This window comes from Podarcis pityusensis, assembly GCF_964106645.2.
Source record: "Podarcis pityusensis genome assembly, chromosome: 1".
Taxonomy (NCBI): domain Eukaryota; kingdom Metazoa; phylum Chordata; class Lepidosauria; order Squamata; family Lacertidae; genus Podarcis; species Podarcis pityusensis.
In genome coordinates, this window is record NC_138028.1 from 40,319,044 (window position 1) to 40,339,054 (window position 20,011).

The window sequence follows — 20,011 nt, forward strand, 5'->3', positions numbered from 1 at the left end:
TATGTTTGGTTGCTTAGAACAAGAAATAAAGACCCAGTCCATTAAAAAAAAACGAGAGGCAGAAAGCTGTCAACCATTTGAAAAGCTTTAGGAAAATGATCATCCAATTAGTGGCTATGATCAAATCAGGCATGAACTCTCTCTGGATGGCTCCATAATTTTCCTTCTTGCATGGTGTAATTTCATATAGCTCAAATGAACTCATGAGAGGTAATTCAGTTCCAAACAGTTTTCTCATCACTGCTAATTATACTAATACATTGAAATGCCTCCTACAAAATGCATGAGCCCTTTAAGCCACCTCATTAATGTGATATAATTTTTGCTAGAATATATATATCAAACCTATTATCACCACAGGTTTTCTTTATCATTTTTTTTTCAAGATGTCTATCAAAATCCCTGAAAAAGTAGACTTCTTGGATTTGGCTTTCTCATAATTGTCCTTTTCTTTGAACTGCACTTGTCTACTGTTGCATTAAAAGAAGAAGAAGAAGAATGCCAGTGCTGTTACGAGTATTGGAAAAGGTATCCCTTATACCCGTTGGTTCCCCCTCCCTGAACACTTGATTCCTCAATTTCCCCCCAGTTGTAGCTGATTCTTTAAATGGCAAATGGTGCATGCAGTAATGTGCAAAAATGAGTTATACAAACTGAAAGCAGGGGTGTAAAAAGAAGCATCATCTGAGACTAAAATAAAGACAGATTTTATGGTATTTATGTCAGTTAATTTAACTGCTGGTAGGGGCCTTTGTTGAAACATGAGTTAGTTCCAGTGTTTAACCTTGCAGCATTAATTTATGCTTTATGGCATGAGTACTTCATCACTCCCTCCTTGGAAAAGACAGTTATCTCATTAGCTGGAATTTAATGAAATGCAAGGATACACTTCTTAATTTCAAAGATTACTATAACACAAATCAGGTGTAAATCTCAGGCTGACTGTTCTCTCCCTTTGTCTGTTTTTTTTTTTTAAAAAAAAATACAGCCAAAGAGGTTCATTTTGCAATGATTTCACAAAAAGTTCCGTTGGTGAGATATATGTCACAACTGCTATCGGAAAGGCAGGTCTCATCTGTAAAAGTTGGTTTAACTTCGCAGTGATACTAATGACAATTAGGAGTTCCATAAAAATATAATAATACGAGGAATGCATGATTACTGCCATGAACAGTGAAGGTTACGAATGAATTGTTGATTTCAAGGCGCCCGGAGGGGGGCAGGATCACATTCTAATAATTTGTTTCAAATTCTTTATGTTTGCAAATTCCACAATTCCAAGGGATAAACATATCAATCTTTGGGCTGTTTGACTAGCATATTGTTGTGCCTGGTGCTGAAAAAGTTAGCTTTGTGTTATCAAATATCGCAGGGGGAACCTCAGGTCCAGTGGCCAAAAGCGCTCTCCATGAGTCTGCCCACACCACAGACCTTCCCCAGCCACAACCCTCTCCAGGTCAACCTTCTCTGACCTTGCATCCCACCCTTTTCCATGGTTTTTGTCTGGCTAGAATGTATCCTTAAACTCTGCCTCTTAGTTGCATGGAGGATAGAGAAGGGTGCATGGATTTATGTAGAAACTAGCCTGTGGTGCAAAGGAAATTGGTTCCTCCACCCAGTTTTGCCTCTGGCCACCACCGACACGTTTCTGTGGCTGCCAGAAAGTCACCTAGATTGGAAGATGACCCTCAGGCTGAAAATGGTTGGTCAGCCTGGAGTAGGGACTGGACCTCTTGGCCTCAGTGAGGCAGTCACCTCTGGCAGCAGGCTGGGGGCAGGTGGGAGGGGTAGCAGATCCAGGCCCCCAAAGGAGCACACTGCTCACCGTCTCCAGCATTTATCACCCATGGCTGATGCTTGGAAAGAGCGGGGCTGTCACTGCCTACTGCTCTCCAGCCTCCTTTCTCTATCCTCTGCAGTCTTCAGCATGATGGGACTTCTCTGGGTCACCTCCTGTTGTCTCAGGTGGTGGTGCAGGTGATAGTGATGGGGGACGCATACCATTTTCTGTTTTGCCTGAAGAGGCCAAATGTCTTGGCTTGGACAGGACAAAGGGGAACAATAACCACAGAACTATCTTTGGGCCTTCCGCCTGTGATGGGATATTTATCATGGCTGGAGGAATACTTTGGGAATCCCCTAATTTGACGCCGCTTTCACACAAATGATGTGGTTTACATCTCTTAGCAAGAGTGTGACTTCCACAGACTATTTCGTAGTCCTCTTTTGAAGATCATTTCGATTGCTGAAAAGTGCCATTTTACCATTTCTTTCTTTCATCCATAGCTGCCTGCTTTTTTGGTGGAGATTCATAAGACCAAGGTGGATATGTGATGCCACAGAAAATGGGGAATTTTGCAGCTCATTACCCTATTCATACAGAGTATATGAATCAGTTTATCGGTACTGAGAAACTGGGTAGTGATTTTCCCACCTCTGTTCATGTAGTTTAAGGCAAGAGGGAAATCCACTAGTATACACAGAGCTCCCCCACCAGATCACACCTGGATCTATGAAGCAACTAGTCTTGTATTAAAAACCAGGTAAAATACAGGGTGGGGTTCCATATATTAAATAAACAGCCTTGAAATCACTAGTTATAAAACAATAAAGCATACCATCAAACCAATTAAAGGCTGCTAAAAGCACCAACAAAATAGCTTAAGCAATCATAAACTTAAAAAACCCCTGTAGCAATAAGTACAATCTGCCTACAGGTCCATAGCAAAAGGTGTGGAATCTCTGCCAGCATCTGCTGCTGTTTGGGTTGGTTTTCTTGGTTTTCTTATTTTCATTTTTTAAATTCTATAGTCAGTATTGTCAGTGGTCAAGGAGGATGGGAGCTGGAATCCAACAACACCTGGAGGACCACAGGTTACCCATCTCTGATCTAGTCCACCTGTAACTGCCTTATACTGGTCCATATAGCCCAATATTATCTCCTGTAACCAGTAATGGTACTATCTTCAGTTTTTCCAGGCATAATTCATAATGCTGCTATCAACCTTTAGAACTGTAAATAGCCTGGGATACTTGAAGGCCTGCCTATTCCAATAGGCCCATGCCTGAGGACTTAGAAATCAGAGTTTCTTCTGCATCTGATTTGGGGCAGATGGTTAGACAAGAAAGTGGTTTCAGTGGTTGCCCACAGGCTCCTGAGCTCTCTTCTCTGGAAGGTCCATCTGTCCTCCTTTTCCATGCTTTTGGCCTTCTGAAGAAAGACAAAGACCCTTAATTTAAGAGGACTTTGGGGTGTCATGAAAATGTATACATCCATCCTATGGTAGCAATGGTGGGTGGGACTCCATAGTGGGGCTACACTACTTCCTGAACTCTGCCAGCTTGCTAAACTCTGCCAAAGCTTCTCTCTGTGTTTGTGTCTCCTTTCTCCATGTTTGTGGTCCGTGAGAAGAAATTAATGCAAGCTCCAGGGCCTGTTTTGGGGCATGTTGGGGCAATGAAGTGTCCCACCCCCACCCCCGCCAGAGTGCCCAGTTTCTCCTTGTGGCAGGACACTGGTGGCAGTATGCCCATGTCCTTTCTGCAGGGGTACACAGAGTGCCCCCCAACCAGGGGCCTCCCTCCCTGCCAGCTTCCAGATGCCCTTCAGCCATCCTAACCCTGGCTGTAGGATTGCTCCCCTAATGGTCTGTCATTCTTATTGATATTTATTTCATTGCTTAATTGTTGTGTTAAATTATTATGTACCCACCATAGTGCTTTTAATTATTTTAAATGTATTAGTGTAATTCTAGAACAAATTGTGATTTTGATTGGTTTTGATTTTGCTAGCAGTATTGGTTATCATAGTATCATTCATATCTGTATCATCTATATCTATATCTATATATCTATATCTATGCAAGATAAAAAATACTTGAAAATAAACAAACAATCAAATTAATTATTTATAGTAATCATGCACCCATCACTGATGAGAAAAGATGAAAAGTGTGCTGCAGAATACAAGCAACTGATGTTGTCTATTATGGTATGCAGAAAGCAGCTTCTGAAAAGTATAGAATGTCGAAAGATATTTACGTAGATATTCTTTTATACACCAAAAGTTAACACCAGTCAAATTAGTTTTTCAGAAATTAAGCATCAGTTTTGCTGTTTCGTAGAAGCACCGAAGGCAGAAAGCTACAAGGGTAAAAAAAAAAAAAAAATACCCACAGATGATTCTCATGGATATGATTCAGAACATTAATACCTTAATTTGCATAAAATGAGTTACATATTGCTGCGGTAATTTAATTTGTTTGACCAGGAGTTTGCAATTGTGAAAAAGAGATTCAGAAAGGCCAGTGAATGAGTCTTGCATATTTTCTCCAAATGGTTGATTTCAGTTAATGTGAAATCACAGATTTAATTATAAGGCAGTACCAAATTACAGTGGTGCAGATTTTGGAAGGCGAGAATTATAACAAACGGCTGCTGTGGAAAAACAATGGCACCCTTATGCTCGGCAGGGCTTTTGAAGGAGACCCACGCTGAGAGTTTAATCTTCATTGTCATCCTCCGAGTGGGGAGGAATTTCTACAGAAGGAAATCAGGGAAACATTAAATCGAGGAATGAAATAAATAATGGGGATATGCTTATTGGGGGGCGGGGGGAGCAAAGAGCTAGCAAAATATAATATGGGCACGTAAAGGAAAAGAAGAGACATTATCCAGCCCAAGTAGCCAGTTTATGCCACAATCCTATACACACTGACCTGCAAGTAAAAACCATTGAACTCAACACAAATTACTTCTGAGTAGTCATGAACTCGATTATGCTGTTAAAGCCCCACCAATTTCTGTGTGAGCACATTTCAGCAAAGGCATCTGGGAAGAAGGGAGATTATCAGATCTAGAGAGTCAGTGTGGCATAGTAGTTAGAGTGTTGGGCTATGACCTGGGAGACCAGGGTTCAAATGTACAGTCAGCCATGAAGCTCACTGGGTAACCTTGGGCCAGTCCCTGCCTGTCAGCCTAACCTACCTTACAGGGTTGTTGTGAGGATAAAATGAGGGGGATAAATATGTATACACCCCTTGAGCTCCTTGGAAGAAATAGACAGAATAAATAGATTAAAAAATAGAACAATAAAAGCCACATTCCCAATGTGGCCAACAAAATCTAGATGGTTTGGGAGGTCCTGAACAAAATACCCTTGCTAGGCTGACTTCCTTTTCGCTACTCCATTTGCTTTCCCGTTTCCTTTGGGCGTAACCTTCCCAGAGGCTGGTGCCTCTTCTCCCCCCCCCCCCCAGAAGGGACAACCGAACAGGAAGTGGCAGCAATGAAAAGAAGCAGCAGGGTGAGAGGATTTAGTAAAGGGGTGGCAAACCCATGACTAATGGCCTTATCCAATCTGCCGAACTCTTTATAATAATATAATAATAATTTATTATTTATACCCCGCCCATCTGGCTGGGTTTCCCCAGCCACTCTGGGCGGCTTCCAACAGAATATTAGAATACAATAATCTATTAAACAAGGGACGCGGGTGGCGCTGTGGGTAAAACCTCAGTGCCTAGGACTTGCCAATCGCATGGTCGGCGGTTCGAATCTCTGAGGCGGGGTGAGCTCCCGTCTTTCGGTCCCAGCTCCTGCCCACCTAGCAGTTCGAAAGCACATTTAAGTGCAGTAGATAATATAGCAGGAAGGTAAACAGCGTTTCCGTGTGCTGCGCTGGTGCTGGCTCGCCAGAGCAGCTTTGTCACGCTGGCCATGTGACCCGGAAGTGTCTTCGACAGCGCTGGCTCCCGGCCTCTTAAGTGAGATGAGCGCACAACCCTAGAGTCAGACACGACTGGCCTGTACGGGCAGGGGTACCTTTACCTTTTTTTTTAATCTATTAAACATTAAAAGCAGAGGCTTGACAACCATATGTCAGGAGTGCTCTGATGGTGTTTCCTGCTTGGCAGGGGGTTGGACTCGATGGCCCTTGTGGTCTCTTCCAACTCTATGATTCTATGATTCTATGAAAAGCTTCCCTAAACAGGGCTGCCTTCAGATGTCTTCTAAAAGTCTGGTAGTTGTTTTTCTCTCTGACATCTGGTGGGATTTCCACAGGGCGGGTGCCACTACTGAGAAGGCCCTCTGCCTGGGTCCCTGTAACTTGGCTTCTCGCAGTGAAGGAACCACCAGAAGGCCCTCGGAGCTGGATCTCAGTGTCCGGGCAGAATGATGGGGGTGGAGACTCTCCTTCAGGTATACTGGACCAAGGCTGTTTAGGGCTTTAAAGGTCATCACCAGCACTTTGAATTGTGCTTGGAAACGTACTGGGAGCCAGTGTAGGTCTTTCAAGACCTGCTCCCCAACAGTTGGGCCTCTGTGCCATCTTCCTTTTTAAAAATAAAATAAAGTATCCAGGTACTGCCCTGTCCTCACAATGTTAAGCCCCAGCATGATGATGGAGATCTGATCTGCCTCTCCAGCCGTACATCAGGCTGTTCCGATGAGCAGAGGAAGGGGGCAATATTAAAGTGTAGGTATCTACACTGGTCGCCTGACACGTCTCTGTCTGTTTATGTACACAGAGATTCCTCTCTCTCTCCCTCTCTCTCTGCTCCTTCCAAGGTAAGGCTTTAGGAGAATGTGAAAAGGGCTCCCATTCTTGGTACTTTGGCTGTTGTTTTAGCTACATTTATCGTTCCTGCCCTCATGCAAGTTCCTTGAATGTGTGTGTACAGTTGCCTGCATATACCTATGAATGTATGCATGCCTGTATATCCCTCTTGTTGAGTGCACGTGTATGTCCTATATGCATGGTGGTGGCATGTGTCTGCACAAGTGTAATTTGGCCACTGCCAATTTTGCATGATTTCCAAGGGGACGGGCAGCGTCAATTGTTGATGCGGCTGCTGGGCTGAAAAAGGCCAACAGCCCCTGCTTTTATGGGTGACCACTTACATGGCACTTAAAAGAGTGGAAATGCATCATCAAAAAAGAGGACAAATGAAGTCAGAGATTTGCATAAAATATGCACATCTGTTTAGGTACAGATGCAAGTTTTGAAATCATGATTCTACTTTAAATAGAATACAATACAACACCTGTGTGTCTGCTCAGTCTGCTCCAGATGCTGTCAGGGACAGCCTAGCCCATTTTGCCACCTGAGGAGAAAGAGGAAGGTGCCACGCCCTGCCGCTGCAGCCTCCCTTATTTGGGTTGTGTGGCAGCACCCAAGGGGGCTCCCTCAACATGCCTCAAGGGAGGACAGTCTCTCCTAACTGTTGATGGGCAGCTCCAAAGCCCCAGCTGCTCTCTCTTGATACGGTCCTTTATTTTAGACTAGACTTGGGACTCAGGTACGTTAGTCAAAAAAAGGTGTTTTGAATGCGTTATAAGCATGCAACACCAGATGGCGCTATAGAGCAAAACAAAGTTCTACGCAATTTTCCATAGCGTTTTTTTCTTTTGTTATAATGATTTAATTTCTGGCTTATTTATAGCGTTGTCCTCCCCCCCCCCATGTTTAGATCCACCCTTGGAATAGGCAATCCTTCTACCTGAGGATGGTCCTCTAAAGTAGGATATCCTATTCACAGTAGGCCTCTTGCTCAGGTGTGGGCCTCCACAGGGGCCCAAATGTGTTGCCCCCCCATGCTATTGTTGCCACATAAAACATTTACATTATGAAGCAAAGGAAGGTGCAGAAGATACTAAACAAAAGGGTAGCTGGTTGCGTCACATTGCTTTTGATCCTGACTAGGCTTCTACAAATGGAAGGGCTCCTTCTGTTCACAGACAGAACTGAGAGTCAGCAGAGAATCTCATGCTGCTCCAGTCCTCCAGAGCAGCTGTTTGTTGGGCATAAAGTATATCAGAGGAAAAACGACTCATCAAGTGGATGTTCCCACCAATGGCAGCAAATATTTCACAGCACAGCTTTATTGATAGTAAGGAGTTCACGTGAAAGAACTGCTGCACTTATAGGTACAAAACAGCTGGCCTTGCAGTCACAACAATTAACAAGCATTTCATCAAGTGAATAAGGGGATATATGATTGCAGCTTTTATAAGACTTTATGAATGCTTACCTGGGAGTAACTTTCACTGAATAGTGTGGTACTTGTTTCTAAGGAAGCACACATAAGTTTGCTCTGTTAAATAAGTTTCCATCCCAGCTTTGGCCTTGTTTAGAATTATCCTAGTTTTTGTTAGTTTCTTAGTTTTTTTCCTTAGAAAGAAACTTTTTAATGCTTTCTTTGAAATATATGAACCTTTTAATGTGTGAATAACTTATTCAGCTCCTAAATTTAAATGCCTTGTGGGCGTAATTTTTCTATTTTAGTTTAATTCTATAGCTGCCTTCACTTTGTCTGAAATATATTATTCATTGTCTCCAAATTATAACTGGGCTGATGTGTTAGCATATAAGTTCTTCAATGCATTTCAATGTTTTAACCATTTATATGGCAACAGCAAGTAGTACACTGTTTTCGCAAAGATGTCAGCAGAAGGGAGGCAGAACACTTTTAGTAGTATTAACAAATCTTCTAAACCAATCTTCCCCAACCTGGTGCCCTCCAGATGTTTTGTACCACAGCTCACATCAGCGCCAGCCAGCCAGCCTGGCTCTGTTGTAGTGCAAAACATCTGGAATCTACCAAGTTGGGGAGAGAGTTTTAAATAGATTACATGACAAAGAAGCTGCTGGTTTTCTAGCAAGTTTGGATACCTGTAGAAATTTGGATACCTGCAGATTTCAAAAAGTAATTATATTTTGAACTGCTTTTTTAAAAAGCATAAGTATCATTTTAAATCAGTTATGCCCTGGCCTGATCCTGAGCCTCAGCTTTCAGTAATCCATCTTTCAATGCTTATGTTGGCAAGGAGGGCATTGGTTCTTCCGCAAAGCAAGAGTTTGTAAGCCCAGCTATGACTTCCTTGCTGCAGCTAGAAGTCTCTCTCCCTCAAATCCAACAACACTCACAGAGACCAACATTCCATCACATATGGGTTTTGTGATGTTCTGTGTTGGAATGAAGGCCTGCCTTATGAGGCAAATATCAGGTTGTGACTGGTGCAGAAATATTCTGACTTCTTCTTTAGTAATTAGTGTGAGTGTGCCACGAGTGTACCAACTTTCTTCTTCTTGGGTGGCCTTTAAAAGCCTTAACCATTTGGAGGACGTTTCCTCCCCCAATTTGAAAGAAGCTTATAAACAACCCTCGGTTACTCTAAAAGGCTATGCAAAAATTTCACCCGATTGCTTGGGCATGCCTTAACTAATTGGGACCGTGCTAATTGTACCCATTTTGTTAGCAACATCAAGGTGTTACTATTAGCATACAAAGCCCTTAACAACTTGGGACCAGTTTACCTATGATTACGATTACGATATCTTTATTGTCATTGTCCCTTGCGGAACAATGAAATCGAAAAACTACATAAAACTACATAAAACTACCACAAAACTACATAAAAACTACATAAAACTACATAAAAACTACATAAAACGTTCAAAAACCCCCAAGAACTCTAAAATCCCATTTTAAATTACACTATACTACAGAGACCCCTTATGCTGCGTTTAGAACCAGAATTGCATTAGCGTAAAAACTGTTTCTCAGGCGGCTAGTCCTGGCCTTTATAACCCTATACCTTCTTCCAGAAGGCAGAAGCTGAAAGAGATCATTTCCGGGGTGCGTACTATCATGTGCTATCTCTGACGCTTTCTTATGGCACCTGGCAGCATAGATTTGATCTAAGGTGGGAAGAGTGCACCCACCTATGAGATTGATTTACTCCATGTGTGCACACTCGATTGCTTCGATCAGCGGAATTGGCACTGCTACAGGTACCACATAATGCCCATTCTAAGCCCATTTCTAAGAACTCATTTAGTGAGGCAGTGCCTGCACTTTGGAAATCCCTGCCTATTGAGATCACACATGCACTGCTACCTCTCTTTCCTCTGCTCAGGTAAGCCGGAGGCATGGTCACCACTCCATAAATAACACATTGCATCCAGGCAAAAGCACTTCAGGAGAGCGTGGAGCAAGGCTGTGAGGCTGTGGCCTGGGATGGTCCCAAGGGCCTCAGGTTCCTGGCCAGTGTCTTTGCTCTCTCGTGGTGCACAAGTTGAGGCTGGAAACACAACTTCCTGTTTCCTTGGTTTTGGAGCATGAGGGAATGAGCAGAAGACATTGCTCGTTCTTAAACCAAAGGGAATTTGAACCTGGCATTTCCATTTGTTTCTCTTTATAAAGGAAATGGACTGAATCACAGTCCCCCACACACCAACCTTCACCAAAGTACTTGTGCTTTGATGATGATGATGATAATAAATTTTATTTATACCCCGCCTTTCCCAGCCAAGGCTGGGCTCAGGGCAGCTAACACCAGGTATAAAAACAATTGATTAAAATACAACTTCAAAACAGGATTAAAATACAACATTAAAATGCAGCCTCATTTCAGTAGAAATTCAAATCTGAAACTTTCCTATTCGGAAAAAGTTATTCCCATATTTTGTTTCCTTTGGACCCCTGATATAGGTCTATAGCTCCCATCATCCATGTCCCTTGGCTGAGCTGGCTGAAGATGGTAGGAATTGTAGTCCACCAGCATCTGGAGATCGAGGGTTAATGAATACTTGGCTTGCATTTAACTACTCATCTGGTCACCAGGCAAGGGCACGGAATCCCAACCAGGCGAGCAAGGAAGATGGTAAGGGAGGGACGTATCACTTGGCTTTCATGCTTGCCATGGAGGAAGGCAAGTCCTTTTCTCCATGGCCACTGGGAAAACACAGTTGATAGGTATGAGGAAGAGAGACCAGTCCCTCTACCAGTACAGTCAGTAGATGTCTTTAAAAAACCAACCAACCCACAGTCCATTAATATAACCCACTAAGATAATAGAAGTCTGTTAATAGGCTAGGAAAAATATTCTATTAAAAGTCTAGTAAAATAATCAGGCTAGTCTAAGCAGGACTTGGCACAAAGATGGTAAAAAGCCGTATTGGATTTTAAGGAAAGAGTTGGCAAATTAATCCTAAATCTTTAGGTGATTTCATCTGTTAGATTTTTAGTATGGTTTCCTAATTTTGACTTAATAACTATTAGCCTTTTCAGTTTGACAGTGTGAACTGGCCCCAAGTGCTTAATATATAAATGCAGTATGTTGCATATAACATGAGAATATAAAATAAAACTATGTGCATTTACATGATGCCAGTAATTATTTCTTTTGTTTTTTGTTTTCTAAAAGGTAGAAGGATTGGGACCACAGTAAATTACTATGCATTTTTACCATAGTACACAGTGTGGTTTATAATCGGTACCAATGTTTAATGTCCTGTAATGTCTTTTCTACATGCCACATTTTATTTGATGTTTTTGATGCTAGCGTGCCCCATTGTCGTATTGAAGATCCACAAAAGCTACTGGTTTGATAACCCAGCAGCCAAACGAAGATCTGCTCAGCATAGCTAACAGGCCCAGGTTCTGTTGAATAATTGTCTGATTTGGCAGTAAGTTAAGCAGAGTGAACAACTGTGCAAATGGTCTTTTGGGTCATTATGTTATTGTGCATCATCTACAACCTATTAATACATTTTGAGCTTGTGTGCATGTCTTGTTAAATTTATTTGTTTTTAACAAATCGCTCCTGAAACCAAGCACACTTTATCAAGCCACTTTGTAAATCTAGCATTATTTATCATAAGGAATTTTATTTATTGAATTTTATTTGCCATCAAGAGAGACAGACACAAATATAATGTTTAAAAAGATGTCTATTGATGTGAGAAAAATGCAAGCCGTGTGGTAGAAGCTTACTGAGTGGGAGAAATGTAAATGCTCCCTGCATTTTATCTCACATGACAGAATGCATTATGGTCAAAACAGTGTCTTCCTGAAGACACAGGTTTCAAAAATCTGCATAATATACACTTTTATGTATGCTGCTTATGCAGAATGCAAGTCTTTAGTTAAATGCCCAACAGTCTCATTTAGAGGCCCTTTCACTGGTAACATCACCTTGCCCATGTGTAAACAAGATGTATATGGGCACCAGAGCCCATAAACTCATTACAATTAACTGTGGCACAATATAACACCTCCTTATAAATCCCTGAATGCAAAAAAATGATGTGATATAGTGGTGTGGTATATATGAATGTGAAAGCTTGCTATTCCCATCAAACAATTAGTTGCCTTTGACACAGAACCTCCTTTTCCCACCAATTAGTGCAAACTGCAGGGTGCTTTTCTAGAATTCTACAAGCTAACAGTCAGTGGCGTAATGAAGAATTTAGGACTCTTCAATAACTTCCGAAGCATGGTTTGGTTTGTCTCAATTTATACAGAGCCTGTTTAGTTTGCAAAATGCATTTTGTCTCTTTGTTCTCCATTTGTACGGTTTTAATTCAAACATTTATTTAAAATATATGCCTGTGGCAGCTGATGTCTATTCTTTTTCATCTGTTCTACATTCTTATGATTTCTTAATTTTCCTCCCCAGTATTTAAAAAAGACAGAGCCCAACAGATACTGTCCAGACATTTTCCACTCATGGGTTTTGGAAGTGATGGTGAGCAGAGAACGTTTTAGGGTCACGCGACCCGTTCAGTCGTACCAGGCGCAGAGCCTCAGAGATGCCACAAGGGGCAGCACAGCTATGATAGAGAATGGAAGGTGAGAGGCAGAGAGTACTGAATTTTGGTATCCCTCAGGGCGCTGCTGAAATTTAAGACTCCAAGATCAGCCAGTGTGGTAAGGGAAGTAAACAGAGTACAAAGGAGGGTTACAACTGAGGCCCTATCTGCACTGTGCATTTAAAGCAGCATCATGTCACTTTCAACAATCATGGCTCCCTCCCACCAAATCCTGGGAACGATTTGTTAAGGGCGCTGGGAGTTGTTAGGAGACCCCTGTCCCACACAGAGCTACAGCTCTCAGAGTTCCCTGGGAAGAGGGATTGACTTTTGTGAAGGCACAAAAGTGAAGGCACTTTCAAGTTCTGTAGCTCTGTGAGGTAAATAGGGGTCTCCGGGTGGCGCTGTGGGTTAAACCACAGAGCCTAGGACTTGCCGATCAGAAGGTCGGCGGTTCGAATCCCCGCACCACAACCCCAGAGTTGGCCACGACTGGACCTAATGGTCAGGGGTCCCTTTACCCTTTACCTTTAACAGTCTCAGAACTCTTAACAAACTACAATCCCCAGGATTCTTTGAGGGAAAGTCATGACTGTTTAAAGTGGCATACGACTGCTTTAAATATATAGTACACTTATTTTTGTGTATGTATCCCTAGACTTGTAGCAACGCATCACAACAAAGTCATGATGCCAAACCACCACTGTGCTCATGTTGTGTTGGCCAGTGTTGAGGTCAGTTTACATCAGAAAAGGGCAATGAAAAACTTAATAAGCAAAAACATTTCCCCCCCCCCCATAAATGTTTCCTCTTACCTAATTAGTAGCATCAGAACTCGGAAAGGACTAAATATTAACTTGAAAAATTTAAGATGTGGTGCCTCCTTATGTTGTATGGCCAATGGTCAAGGATGATGGGTTGTAGTCCAACAACTTCCAGGAAAATTAGGCTCCTTTGAGCATTCTGCTAAATCTTGGAATCCATCCCTGAGAGGTTTCTTTCTTTGAATGTTGGACTGCATGAATGGTCTTTTGCTCACCCATCCCTAGGCTGAAGTCATTGACTAATATTTCTGACTCTCCCCCCCCCCCCGCCTTATCCAAAGACATAGAATCATAGAACTGTAGACCCTCAAGGATCATCTGGCCCAACCTTCTGCAATGCAGGGATCTCAACTAAAACATCCATCACAGATGACCATCCAAACACTGCTTAAAAACCACCAGTTCACAACTTCCCAAGGGAGCCCATTCCCTGGTCGAACAGCTCTTACTGTCAGAAAGTTCTTCCTATTTATTTGTTTGTTTCATAACCATATTACCTCCCGGTCCCTAGCCAACGAAAGTGAACTGATATTAAAGAAGACTTAGGAAAAAAACGAGGGCAGATTATTGACTGCAGCTACTGAAAACTCTTTCTAAATGTGGTAATAGCGGCACATAGTAAATACAGTGGTGCCCCGCAAGACGAATGCCTCGCAAGACGGAAAACCCGCTAGACGAAAGGGTTTTCCGTTTTGGAGGTGCTTCGCAAAACGAATTTCCTATGTGCTTGCTTCGCAAGACGAAAATGTCTTGCGAGTTCCTGCGGGGTTTTTTTCCTCCCCCCCCCTTTTCCCAAGCCGCTAAACCGCTTATCAGCTGATGGCTAAGCCGCTTAACAGCTGATGGCTAAGCCGCTTATCAGCTGATCTTTAAGCCGCTTAACAGCTGATGCTAAGCCGCTTATCAGCTGATCTTTAAGCCGTTTAACAGCTGATCTTTAAGCCGGCTAAGCCGCTAATACTGTAGCGCTAAGCCGCTAAACCTCTAATGGGCTTGCTTCGCAAGACGAAAAAACCCGCAAGACGAAGAGACTCGCGGAACGGATTCTTTTCGTCTTGCGAGGCACCACTGTATAGCGTGCAGGATTAGTACAACCCAGGCTTTCCTCTTGATGGCTTTGGGATGGTTTGATCACCCTGTTCTTTGCAGCAGTGAGCAATGGGTTAGAGTTGTGCATGCAGCTTTGTATGCCGCAGCAATGGGCAGCTACAAAGGACAATCCAGCAAGCATCATTGCTTCTACAGGATCATCCTCATAAGTCAATCCAAGCCTTTCCCATAATCATGGAAAGCAGTGGGGGTGGGAATCCAAAGTTTTGCAAAACTGTTAATTGATTTTATCTATTTATTTTAAAAGCTGCACCTAGCAGTCAGACAAAGCAATGTAGGAGACCCCTTAGAGCAGGGAGAGAAAACCTATGGCCCTCTAAATGTTATTGGATTAAAACTCCCATCATCCCTGACCAATGTCCATGCTAGTTGGGTCTGATGGAGTGCACAGGTTTCCCATCCGTGCTCTAGAAAGTGAGCATGAGACCATAGCAACTTGGTCCACCGGGCTGCTCATTTCTGGGCTGAGGTCAGTCTGAACTGGTAAATCACACTTTTCCTTAACACTTGATTGCATTACTAAAAACTGCATTTGCACTCGGGTACAAATAGCTATTTTGGGATGACTTCAGCATATGCAGCAACAGCAGCTTCAGACTGCATTACGATCCCAAAACAGTTTCCCTGGGGTGATAAAATAAAACTGTGGCTCAGAAATCTGTGTGAATGACCAATGAACTTCTAAAATTAAAAACAATAAATCAGATCGCAAAGACTGCAGGCGTGTGCTATCACCAGGTCTCCCCTCAACGTCCAATTATCCTTTTTCTTGCTTAACAACAAGCCACGAGTTGGGTACGCTTCAGCTTATTTACATCAATGGACAAACATGACTGTTCTATGTTGGATCATGGCCCCTCTGTTTCACTATTGAATATTGAATATTCTTGTGTTTTCTTTGCTCATGATAGTCTCACGCTATGGCAGTACAGATCATTCTACATTAACATTGCCTTATAGCAATTATTTTTAATGACTGGTCATTTAAAACAGGTTTTGTGTTCATTGCATAAACACAATATCTAATCAATTGGCACAGTGACATTGCATGAAAATGCTACAAATGTTCACCCACAAGATATTAAATTCATCCACAGCATTTTCAAAAACAATGGGTCGGGGAGACAATTTAGACCAAACACACACATGCAAGTGCCTATTCTTTCCTTTATTATACAATCAGAGGCAATTGAGATTTTAGAAATAAGAGAATTGCAATTCTTTGAACGCTTGTACATTAGGAATATTGTGGTTGGATTATGAATGATAAGGTAAGTTTGTGTGTGTGTGTGTGTGTGTGTGTGTGTGTGTGTGTCTAAGTGCATGTGTGTGAAGACAAAGGCCCAAGGCAATTTATGTTCGGGTTTTGCAGTGGTTTTGCTGCAAGCATGCAGAACTAACTGGGTTTAGATTAAGGGAGTCTAATTAGTGTCATGTCAAACTGGCAGTGATCATAAGACAAGAGAGGGGTCATTCTTGTCATCTTCTTGGTCTTTTGCCCTTAAATATAGAGCTGCATAAAGCACAATCTCCATCTTGTTAATGGAAGCAGAATATGTATAATCTGCACACGAAATGAAAAGAAAATGTGTAAGGAAATTTCTTTTTCCCATTTCCTCGTCAGAAGCTGTGAATTTTAGTGAGAATTAAAGTAAGGCTAATTCTGCAGTCATCTTCTGACCTGTCAGGTTAGCTGTCACCCTCACGTCTCTCAGTGCAGGTCTTTAGCTTCTTCTTGCTGAGTGCAGCCTTTGCCAACTGACAGAAAAATACAGACCATGACAAGAAAAAAAGAACATAATGTCCTTTTCACCCATCACTACTCAAAATTGCTCAATCTTTACTGACATATTATTATACATTGTTTCTCTGGGAGGGGGGAAAAAGAAGAAGAAGCATTTGCTTTCTTTTCTATAAGAAGTGTGAAACTTTCAGGAGACAAGCAACCATTCCCCGAAAAATATTAAAGCCTGTAATTATTTTAAATTGTCTATTAATATGCAATATGCTGCCCTTTAATAGGAATAAGTTGCAGCCTATCTGAAGTTATTATGATGGCGCCCACTAGTGTCATGTTGGCTAAGGGGGTCTATCAGCAATTCCATTATTTCCCAAGTGGCCATGATGGGGTGCACTGCAGGAGACTTTATATTTTTAAAGGAATAAAACACAGCTAAATCTCTGCTGTACCATTATGGCAATTTTTTTTTATAAAAAAAAACTTTCAGAAGCACTATATCAAGCCGTCAGAGGAGAGTTTATTTAGAAATGTTTATCTTTCCTTTTTAAAAAATATTTAAAAACCCACAAATCTATTGTCTTTTTACCTCCAAATCGTGTCCCAAATTAAGAAGCCTGTTTACGCTACACTTCATTGGAAAGATCATGTTATTAATTAATTAATCTTTAAAAAATATATTCAGCGTGGCAGAACAGGCCTCTCTTCATTTTTGTAACTGTGACAAACGGTTTTGAAAAGGGCGTGTGGCCTCGTGTCCTATTGATCAAAAAATATCAATGCGTCACATGAATTGATCAGAAGGAATCCAGCAGCTTTCACGAGCACTCTGAGCTCTAATATAAACACGAATGTCTGTGCGAATTCAGAGGCTGCACTATTCAGTTTGGCATCAGGGGATATTCCGTGTATACATGGCCATGCAGCTTTGGATCACTGAGAAAGTTACTAGATATGTCTCACTGGGACTTGCTGCTGAGTAAACACTATCGGGTTGGGCTGCCAAGCTGCAAGCCTAGGCACACTTAATTGAGCCTAAATCCCATTGAATTGAGTGTGGTTTCCTTCCAGGTAAACATGCATGCAGGTATGCGCCCTAACCCAGGAGCCTAGAGGTGTTTAAAAGTGTGAAAATTACCACCCATGAATAAAAGGACAATTTAAATATAAATTACTAAAATACTTCGTTGCATTAAAAGTATCAGTTACCTGCTTCATTCCAGCAAGCCAGCCCAAACAAGAAGAGGTTACTAATTGGAATGTGAAGGTTTCTCAGAGAATATCACAGGTCCACGGAATGTAAGGGACTACCTATTTTCAGAGTATGTTGCATTGTCTAAAGCACAATGTCCCTTAAGTCCTCGATGTCACTTCAGTCTTAGGTGTATATTTCTTTTTTATATATAAACACACACACCACACACACACACACACACACACAGGCGATGTAATAGGAGAATCTAAGCTACTTATATTACACTAAAACAGAAAGATTTTTTAAAAATTGCTTCTCGTAATACCCAGCAGTACAAATCCAAGTAACAAAATGCATTATTTTCTTCCCTCCCACTTCTAAAATTCCCTGGAATTTCCCCCCCTTAGCAGGGCTCGTGCTACTACATCACATGACATTGCTTTGAAAAATCTTTCCTGTCTCAGATGTGGACCTTAATGCATTATGCAAAACCCAGGGATTTAGATTTTTGACACTGCATATACTCAAAATATATTCTAAAGGGAGACATTATATGCTAACTTGTGGAATCTTAAAGCAGCTGCTTGGTTAATATAATATGATGAAAAATATTTATGTAGTTTGTTTTCTTTTCTGTCAAGCCTAGTATCTTATGAAATTTTTTCAAATGGCCAGTAGCTGAAGTAGTGACTTTAGTTTGACTTAATATTATGCCACATTGACAGATGAAAACTCCTTCTAAAAATGTCATTTGAGTGCTCTACTAATTTGCATTTCGCTCGAAAGCTTTTAGTGCTTTGCACATTCACATTATAAACATTTGGGTGAACATTAATACCCCAGCTAAACAAAAATGCTATTCACTTCAACCATTTCTTCCACTACATAAAAACTATAAATGATTCTTCTACAAAAAGAAAAAAAAATGAATGCAACCCGAAAATCAATTATAGTAACTATTTAGAAATGTAAAGGAAAGGCAGTAAAAATGTGACAAAAAATCTTTAATTGTAGGGAAATTGTGCATCTTTTTTTCCAACATGTGAATAAAATGCATTTCCTTCTTTAACAATCACAGTTACAATAGATCTATGCATCTCACAGGAAAAAATTGACAATTTGATTATGACTTGTACTTTTTGCCGGGGCCATGAAAGTGGTTTATGTTTGAAATGTATCAGCTGGAAGGTACTTATTACTCATAAATGCTGTGCTATTTCACTTTCTGCAAAGTGAGCTGTTAACAGATACAATTTGAGCAGAATAGCCAGAGGAGGCCTTTTGATATGCAGAAGAGCTGACCCTCGTGCTGAGCCTTTAATTGGGTTTTTAATTTTCCAGGCCATCTGACAATATCAAACATGATCCCAGTGCTTGAAATGTTGATTGGAGGCTAAGCAGGATCTACTCCAACATGGCATTAAGAAGAAAAAGAGGAAAGAACCCAGACAGAGAGGAAGACATGGAGAGACTTTAAAGAAGAATCTAGCTTTTCATGTTTGCTGTTTGGGAGCATCCGTCTTCAGCCGTTTGAATATTTCTTTTGGCAATATTTTCACTAATGCTCACCATCAGCTTTTCTGACAGTATCTGTTAAAAAGAACCAAAACAACATTTTGCGAAAACAAAAAGCAAACATACCCAAATAACTCTAAATCTGCAAATTTACATATATAAAAAACAACATCCTGGAAACGTTGGTAGCAGAAATAAAATAAATGAATTGCTGTTTTTAACATCATCACTTTGGCTGTTATTTCATATGTTATTGCAGATTCTGTAATGTTGTTTAAATAGTACATTGTTAAACCACAGTATGATTATACATTGCAATGTGTTTTCCTGTCTTGCTGCTGTGAAACGGATTGAAGATCCATCATGTTTCGGTTATGCAATCTTTCAGCAAAACCGTGAAGCAAAGAATCAAATCTCTGTTCTCATTTAATTAGGGTCACACATCTTAAGTTGTAGACTTAAGAGATCTGTATATCCCTTCCGCACAAAGCTTGAGGAATGGTTTGTTAGGACGCCATAAAATGCCAAACAGATTTCCATAAGAAATCCACATCCTCACTAAATAAATTGAGTCATAGAAATCTCCCAGACCGAATGGTAAAAACGCAGAACGTGAGATGTCAAGACCCTATCTAAAACACACTTATCCGGAAGTAAGTTCCATTGATTTCAAGAAAACACCACACAATTAGTGAGCTGAGAATCTTGCAGCCTTACGATACAGTCCAGAACCCACTTATATAACATTATTTGAATTTTATTTTAAAGTTGCATTGATATCAATGGTGCTAAATCAGCCCAGTCTTAACACTGCAGTTTGGCTGGGTTCTGGATGAGACTGCATGGAAGGAACTGTCAACCTTCATGTCTGTAGAATCTATAGCTGCACAAAAAGCTAAGAAACAGGAGACTATTATACACACCTATTATGCATACATAAGGCAGCCCCAGCATGCTTTTTACAAAGAAACGGTGTTATTTGTGAGGTAACAATAGAAGAAAATAATTTCATCTTGATTGTCCTCAATGGC

At 41.2% G+C, this 20,011-nt stretch overlaps 1 long non-coding RNA gene across 2 annotated transcripts; it reads left to right on the forward strand.

The window, feature by feature from the left end:
- The first annotated feature begins 5,281 nt into the window (after nt 1-5,281).
- On the forward strand, nt 5,282-19,162 carry LOC308462629. Of its 2 annotated transcripts, XR_013979237.1 has the most exons (4): nt 5,282-5,305; nt 6,531-6,570; nt 12,466-12,638; nt 18,807-19,162. It is a non-coding gene; the product is annotated as an uncharacterized lncRNA (long non-coding RNA). The 2 variants fall into 2 exon arrangements; XR_013979238.1 differs by lacking the exons at nt 5,282-5,305; nt 6,531-6,570 and adding an exon at nt 5,711-5,819.
- The last annotated feature ends 849 nt before the right edge of the window (nt 19,163-20,011 follow it).